This window comes from Mixophyes fleayi, chromosome 1 (assembly GCF_038048845.1).
Source record: "Mixophyes fleayi isolate aMixFle1 chromosome 1, aMixFle1.hap1, whole genome shotgun sequence".
NCBI lineage: Eukaryota > Metazoa > Chordata > Amphibia > Anura > Limnodynastidae > Mixophyes > Mixophyes fleayi.
In genome coordinates this window covers 315,265,378-315,274,340 of record NC_134402.1, presented here as the reverse complement: position 1 = coordinate 315,274,340, position 8,963 = coordinate 315,265,378, and positions in this window count along the sequence as shown.

The following is an 8,963-nucleotide window of genomic DNA, read 5'->3' as shown; positions in this document are numbered from 1 at the left end:
TGAGTGTTGAAGTTGGTGGGCTGGATGTGGGTGCAGCCCGCACAGACTTCTTAACTTCAGGGAATGATAGCACAGTCTCTAAGGTGATGACCTCCCCACATTCCACGTCTGTGGCCTCAACATTGGCCTTCATTGCACCTTGTGATGTTCCATAGAAAAAAAGAAAAAAGACCTATTAATAACCATTATCGGGACTAAAGCAGTTACAGATGTTTTTCGTTACAATCGCATGTTTTATAGCAATGCTGGTGATGTCTGCTTTTGGCTAGAGGTTGTGTATAGAAAAATTTGAAATGTTTGACATTATATGTGCAAAAAACCCAAAGGAAAAAATCTTACAAATGTTCAGACTTCTATTTGCAACTTGGAGAAAAAACAAACATGTACATGCTGCAGGATTACTGTTTAGGATAAACATTTGCACCATTATACAGTACTCACCAACCTTAGGTTCTGACACAGGTCAGTTATTGTCCCGAACGTTTATGGCCTCGAGGAGCTCAATAGGGATGAGCTGTTCAAACTCCTCCTCATACGACATGTAGCTCATTACCAGAGCAAGCCCACCAACAGTCCCTGCAGCTGATCTTCTCTCCTCTGCCACCTTCTCCTTCACTCTCCTTTTGATGTCAGAGATTCTTTTGCGGCAGTTTTCTATAGAACGCTTAATGGGGCCCATCGCATTCACTACGTCACATATTTGTGACCACAGCTGCTTTTTTTCTAGCAAAAGCGGTCTTAGCAGCTAGAGTGCCCAAATTGCATTCATACACTGGGACTAAATTGTGTATTAGGGCACAATTCTCTTCAAAACTAAATCGCACATTGTGCCTGGACTTAATTTTGCCCACAGAAGGGCCTGCCTTGTCCTCCTGCTCCTCCTCACCTCCTAGCTCCCCTCTCTCCTCCTCCCCACTGTCCCTAGCCTCCTCACCTCTCCTTCCTCTCACCATCCTGACAGACAAACACAGAGGGGAAACCAAAAATCAAATAGGACTCACAAACCAAGGACTGAGGAAATACAGTAAACACCAAACAACAACACTCACCAAAAAAAGAATTAATTAATACACAGACAATAAAAGAAACAAGGTTAACTAGATCAACTAAGACAACCCCACTCTCCCCCCCACAAATCTCACTTTCCACACTCCTTAAAACAAAAACTCTCTCCTACACTGTCTCCTGCTCTCTCCATGCTCTATAATAAACGAATAAATGAGGAAATCTCATATTATTTTTTTATAATCATTTATGCTTGTAATTTGTATACAAAGATGTTAACAATGAAAGCAAATTTAGTTTTAGTGTTGGATATCAAAATGAAGTGAACACTGAGTCAGTGGGTGACAATGAATTACTTACAATCAAATAAAAGCAGTCAATAATATGAACATATTCTGTGTAAAATGTTAGCCAAAAGCTTAAAGCTGATTGAAGTGTGTATATAGTAATCGTGCCATTAAATTCTGCCAGTACTACAACTACTGCACATGTACTGATTAAGGGTGTGCACCGGGCACTTTTAGTGTTTTGGGTTCTGATTAGCTTGAGGTTTTGGGTTTTGATTTGTTTTGCCAAAACACCTGACGAAAGGTTTTGGTTCTGATTTATGGTTTTGGGTTCTGATTTATTTTTAAAAAGCATAAAAAGTGCTGAAATCTAGTTTTTTGTTGGTTTTTCACTCATACGCTATTATTAACCTCAATACCATTCAATAACAATCATTTCCACTAATTTCCAGTGTATTTGGAACACCTCACACTTCCCAATATTGTTTTTAGTCCAAATCGTTGGATCGAGGTAGCTTTCTGGACTGCGTAGTGGAGTGTCCCCGGTACCCAATTTGGTACCGGGGCCACAATAAATAAACATAAACTGGTCTCAATTCCACTGCACAGCTATCTGGACTGCGTAGTGTAGTGGCCCCGGTACACAATTTGGTACCGGGGCCACAATAAAAAATTAAAAACTGGTCTCAATTCCACTGCACAGCTATCTGGACTGCGTAGTGTAGTGGCCCCGGTGCACAATTTGGTACCGGGGCCACAATAAAAAATTAAAAACTGGTCTCAATTCCACTGCACAGCTATCTGGACTGCGTAGTGTAGTGGCCCCGGTGCACAATTTGGTACCGGGGCCACAATAAAAAATTAAAAACTGGTCTCAATTCCACTGCACAGCTATCTGGACTGCGTAGTGTAGTGGCCCCGGTACACAATTTGGTACCGGGGCCACAATAAAAAAACATAAACTGGTCTCAATTCCACTGCACAGCTATCTGGACTGCGTAGTGTAGTGGCCCCGATACACAATTTGGTACCGGGGCCACAATAAAAAATTAAAAACTGGTCTCAATTCCACTGAACAGCTATCTGGACTGCGTAGTGTACTGGCCCCGGTACACAATTTGGTACCGGGGCCACAATAAAAAATTAAAAACTGGTCTCAATTCCACTGCACAGCTATCTGGACTGCGTAGTGTAGTGGCCCCGGTACACAATTTGGTACAGAGGCCACAATAAAAAAACATAAACTGGTCTCAATTCCACTGCACAGCTATCTGGACTGCGTAGTGTAGTGGCCCCCGTACACAATTTGGTACCGGGGCCACAATAAAAAATTAAAAACTGGTCTCAATTCCACTGCACAGCTATCTGGACTGCGTAGTGTAGTGGCCCCGGTACACAATTTGGTACCGGGACCACAATAAAAAAATAAAAACTGGTCTCAATTCCACTGCACAGCTATCTGGACTGCGTAGTGTAGTGGCCCCCGTACACAATTTGGTACCGGGGCCACAATAAAAAAATAAAAACTGGTCTCAATTCCACTGCACAGCTATCTGGACTGCGTAGTGTAGTGGCCCCGGTGCACAATTTGGTACCGGGGCCACAATAAAAAAACCTTAACTGGTCAGATTTTCACTCTACAGATGGCTGATCCTACATCCTCTGCAGCATATACAGGGTGTAGTTCTAACGCGTCAAAACCTCTTGTTTTTGACGATGACAGGTCATTTTAATTAATTTTGGATTTGGCCCCAACATTGAATGTAGTTTAATATCTGATACGCATCTATCTGGACTGCGTAGTGGAGTGGCCCCGGTACCCAATTTGGTACCGGGGCCACAATATAAAACCCTCAACTGGTCTGAATACCACTGCACAGATGGCGGACACCGGATGAACGTCTAACACCAACATAGCAGTTAAGGCCGCAGTTATTTTTTTTTGGAGCTACGAAAAAAAAATACGTAGCAATAGAAATGGCAGTTCCTCTTTTTTGGAAATACAGAAAGAAAGAAAGAAAGTAGTAATAGAAATGGCAGTTCCTCTTTTTGGGAACTACATATGCAATTAAAGTATTAAATAGAAGTAGCAGTTCCTCTTTTGGGAACTACATATATAATTAAAGTATTAAATAGAAGTGGCAGTTCCTCTTTTTGGGAACTACATATACAATTAAAGTATTAAATAGAAGTGGCAGTTCCTCTTTTTGGGAACTACATATACAATTAAAGTATTCAATAGAAGTGGCAGTTCCTCTTTTTGGGAACTACATATACAATTAAAGTATTAAATAGAAGTGGCAGTTCCTCTTTTTGGGACTACATATACAATTAAAGTATTCAATAGAAGTGGCAGTTCCTCTTTTTGGGAACTACATATACAATTAAAGTATTCAATAGAAGTGGCAGTTCCTCTTTTTGGGAACTACATATAGAAGGAAAATATTAAAAACTGTGGCTGAAGTGATTGGTTTGTTTGGGCCCCCACACAAACAAAGCTATTCATCTCTCCCTGTACAAACTAAACTGGCTCTACTGAGGCAAGATGTCATCCTCATCCTCATCCTCATCCTCTGATTCCTGGCCCCCTTCAGTGTGTACTTCCTCATCCTCACACATTATCAATTCGTCCCCGCTGGACTCCACAACCACAGGTCCCTCTGTATTATCTTGAGGGCACTGCTGTGCTTGATTGAGGACTTGATAATTCATTTTTTATGAACATCATTTTTTCAACGTTCTGAGGAAGCAACCTCCTTCGCCACTCACTGACCAGGTTCTCCGCTGCACTAAAAACTCTTTCAGAGTAAACACTGGAGGGGGGACAACTCAGGTAAAATAGAGCCAGTTTGTACAAGGGCTTCCAAACTGCCTTTTTTTTCTGCCAGTAACAATATGGACTGTCTGACATGTCTATTTTGATGGTGTCAGCAAAGTAATCCTCCACCATTTTTTCAATTGTGACAGCATCAAATGCAGTGAGAGTAGACATGTCTGCAATGGTTGGCAGGTCCTTCAGTTCAGACCAGATGTTCTCAGCATCCCCACCAGTGGGTCTTTGAGGAAAACTGAGCTTTTTCCTCGCAGCCACAGGTGTGGAAGAAACTGATGGAGGAGCTGGTGGCATGTCACGGTCCTCTTCAGAGGACAATTTCCTGACCAGCAGGTCCTTGCACCGCTGAAGACTTGTGTCCGCCGGAAACAGAGACACAACATACGCTTTAAACCGAGGATCCAGCACGGTGGATATAATGTATTCCTCTGACTTTAAAAGAGTGACCACCCTCGGATCCTGGCAAAGCGTACGAAGGGCTTCATCAACAAGAGCTACATGCTTTGTTGAATCGCAATGGTTAACCAGCTCCTCCCTCACTTTCTCCAGCTGCTTCTGCAACAGCCTGATCAGTGGAATCACCTGACTCAAGCTGGCAGTGTCGGAACTGACTTCTCGAGTGGCAAGTTCAAACGGCTGCAGAACCTTGCACAACACGGAAATAAGTCTCCAGTGCGCTTGACTCAGGCGCATCCCCACTCCTTTTCCTATGTCGTAGGTGGCTGTATAGGCTTGAATGGCCTTTTGCTGCTCCTCCATCCTCTGCAGCATATAGAGGGTGGAGTTCCAGCGCGTCACAACCTCTTGTTTGAGGTGATGGCAGGGCAGGTTCAGACTTTTTTGATGTATCTCGAGTCTGCGGTAGGCACTGGCAGAATGCCTAAAGTGTCCAGCAATTTTGCGGGCCACCGCAAGCATCTCCTGCACACCCCTGTCACTCTTCAGGTAATGCTGCACCACCAAATTAACGGTGTGGGCAAAACATGGGACGTGCTGGAAATTGCCCATATGTAATGCCCGCACAATGTTACTGGCGTTGTCTGACACCACAAATCCCCAGGAGAGTCTAAGTGGGGTAAGCCACTGTGAGATGATTTCCCTCAGTTTCTCTAAGAGGTTGTCAGCGTTGTGCCTCTTATTAAAACCTGTGATACACAATGTTGCCTGCCTTGGCACGAGCAGGCGTTTCGGAGATGCTGCTACTGATGCTGCTGCTGCTGTTGCTGCGGAAGGCAATGCATCTACCAAGTGGGCTGTCACAGTCATATAGTCCTTAGTTTGCCCTCAACCACTTTTCCACATATCCGTGGTTAAGTGGACAGTGGGTACAACCAAATTTTTCAGAGCACTAAGGACACTTTTTCGTACTTCTCTGTGCATCCCGGGTATCGCCTGCCTAGTGAAGTGGAATCTAGACGGGATTTGGTACCGGGGACACAATACCTCCATCAACCGTCTAAATCCCACTCCACTGATGGCGGACACCAGATGCACGTCTAACACCAACATTGCTGTTATTGACGCAGTTATCCGCTTTGCCATAGGATGACTAGTGTCGTACTTGGTGCTCATGGCAAGCGATTGTTGGGCAGTCAACTGTTTGGTGAAAGACGTAGCATTCTTGCGACTTCCCCTCTGGGAAGATGACCGACTACCAGCAGCAACAGCAGCAGCGGCAGTAGTAGGCGTACCGCTGCAGGATTCCTCAGATGAATCCCGTATTGAAGAGGACTCAGTCTAGCTGGTGACATGGCCTGCAGGACTAAATCTGATGGAGATCGTGGAGGAAGTTGACGAGGAGGGTGTTGCTGGTGTGTATCCAACAGGACCAAGGGATTTAGGTGTCCCTGGACTGATGACGGTCCTAGCCCCAGTTCCTGAACTAACCACTGAACTATGAAGGTTATTCAGGTGACGTATAAGGGAGGATGTCCCTAGGTGGCCAAGATCCTTACCCCTGCTTATTTGAGCTTTACATAAGCTACATATGGCCAGACATTTGTTATCCGGATTGGGATATAAATAACTCCAGACAGAAGAGGTGCATTTCTTGGTCTTCTGACCAGGCACAACGATGGGCTTTTTCATCCCATGGACATCCACTTTTTCCCCCCTGGTGCCTCATTTAAAATAACCACATTAGCATCCTCCTCATTAAGTTCCTCCACAACGCCACCTACATCAATAGCCTCCTTGACACCTTGATTATCCAAATCTGGAGCGACACTGTGGGTCATCCTTCCAGCATATGCAGAGGGTGTGCTGCAAATGGTAGATGGAGTCACCTCTTCCCGTACAGTGATGGGAAGGTCAGGCTTCGCAACCACCAACACCCTTGGACTCGCCTTGGGGATTTGTGATGTCATCTGTTTAGAAGGCAGAGTTGTTTGCTGTGTTGTTGCTGACAGCATAACTCTTTTAAATTTTTTGGAGGGGGGGGGGGAGGAGGAGGGCTTAGATCCTTGGGTGAAGCTGAACCACTAGTGCTGAACACGGGCCAGGGCCTAAGCCCTTCCTTGCCACACCGTGTCGTAAAGGGCATATTGGCAAGTTTACGTTTCTCCTCAGATGTTTTCAATTTTCTTTTTTTACTAATTGTAGTGAACTTTTGCTTTTTGGATTTTACATGCCCTCTCCTAGGAGATTGGGCATCGGCCTTGGCAGACGACGTTGATGGCATTTCATCGTCTATGTCATGACTAGTGGCAGCAGCTCCAGCATTAGGAGGAAGTGTGTCTTGGTCTTTCCCTACAAATTTTGGTACTCCATTATATGCAGCACACGTTGTATTACAGTACTATTTTTTAAATACTGCAAGAACAGTGAACAATTTTTAATAGATTGCAGTATTAGACTTTTTAGAATATTTTTTTATATTTTTTTTAAAGGATTTTTGTCGAATTATAATTTTTTGGGAAGATTTTTTAATACTTTTAAAATAAAGATGCACTTAGCAAAACAAAGCACAGGACAAAAGCACCGCTGGACTCAGCAAGGACAGAGCACTGGACTGATGCACCACTGGACTCAGCAAGGACAGAGCACTGGACTGATGCACCACTGGACTCAGCAAGGACACAGCACTGGACTGATGCACCACTGGACTCAGGAAGGACTTTTTTGATTTTTTTTTATATTAATTTAAAAGGATTTTTGTAGAATTTTTCTTTTTTTTTTTCTTTTTATGGAAGAATTTTTAATACTTTTGAAAGAAATATGCACTTTGCAGAACAAAGCACAGGACAAAACGCACCGCTGGACTCAGCAAGGACAGAGCACTGGACTGATGCACCACTGGACTCAGCAGGACAGAGCACTGCCAAAGCCACCACTGGACTCAGCAGGACAGAGCACAGCACAGCACAGCACAGCACAGCACAGCACGAGAAATAGCAGGACAGAGGACCACCTAACACACCCTCCCTCTTCCCTGATCAATGCCAGAGTGAAGATGGCGGCGGCAAGCGGGGAATTTAAAGGTTCCGAGTATCGCGAGATCCGACAGCGGGATTATGACTCAGAGCCTCGTTTTAAGTTTCGGAATCGGCGGGAATACCCGGACAGTGCTCGGATCTGATTCGGATCCGCAATGTTCGGGGGGGCTCGGATTCCAGGAATCCTAGTGCGCTCATCCTTAGTACTGATAGTGCATTTCCGTTTAGCCGGATATAACTATTATGTATGTGAAACAAGTACTTTGTTTTGGATTAATTAAAAGTGATAAGATTGTAAAACATTTCTCAGTTGTATTTTGAGGAAATTATACATAAATGTGATAATTTATTCATAGATAAGAAAATAAGTGATGTGTGTAAGACCAGATTTAACAAAAAAGTCACCTGGCGCTAAGAAAATTTCATTTAAAAATTGAAAAACACTCAATGGAATCAGATAACGCAGCTGTATAAGGATGGTGTCACATCCCAAAACAGAGGATATCAAATAAAAAAAAATTAGACAGCGCTGAAAAATGATTCCAGAGTAGTGAATCTCCCTCGATAATTTATCTGAGTGATAAGTTAAATAACTATCCAGGGCAATATGGAGTATAGTACAACGTTTTAATACACAATAAAAATCACATTCTTCAGTATCAAAAAGGTATATAAAACTTCAGAAATGAACAGTAGAGAGATGTATACATTAATTGGAAACCATTATTCGTTACACTAAGTGCAACGCCAATAGAACTAATATAGGTTGTAAGGACCATCGATCATATTAACAATTGACCACTAGTGAAAACTGTGATGGTCAGTAAGAGATGTAAAATAAATCTCTTTGAATTTATAGGCATAGACAGATCTTAGCTAGTTCCCATTTCCAGAGAAAAGCGTTTGGAATATCATAATTCTACTGTAGATATTTGAGATTAATATATTAACTCCTCCACAAGACAAATAACGTTCCAGATAAAATACATTTGATAGCCGTAGATAAAGCAAATGTAATGAACGGAGCTTAGGGGATATTTCTAGAGGTTCAGTCAAGTGTGTAATGTAGCAGGAGAAACCCCCCGCAGTTACTCCGATATCTCTCCTCCAGATAGCTGACACTTTGTGTCTAATGAGGTATACACGTAGCCATCCAAACAAATAAAACTACTGAAACCACGGAGATTTGCCAGTAATTGAGATGGATCGGGAGAAATTAGCAAAATATGCACTCACAGTCTCTCTGATGTCGCTCCACACAGACCACAAACTCACGCTGGCTCTCCGCTGGCTCTCCGATTCACGTTTGGCTATAATGAGCTCCTAATGATGTTGCAGGTGCGCACCTGTGTAGATTCCATGTAACAGAAAACCGGCTGACAAGAGTTCCTGTTGTAGATAGTC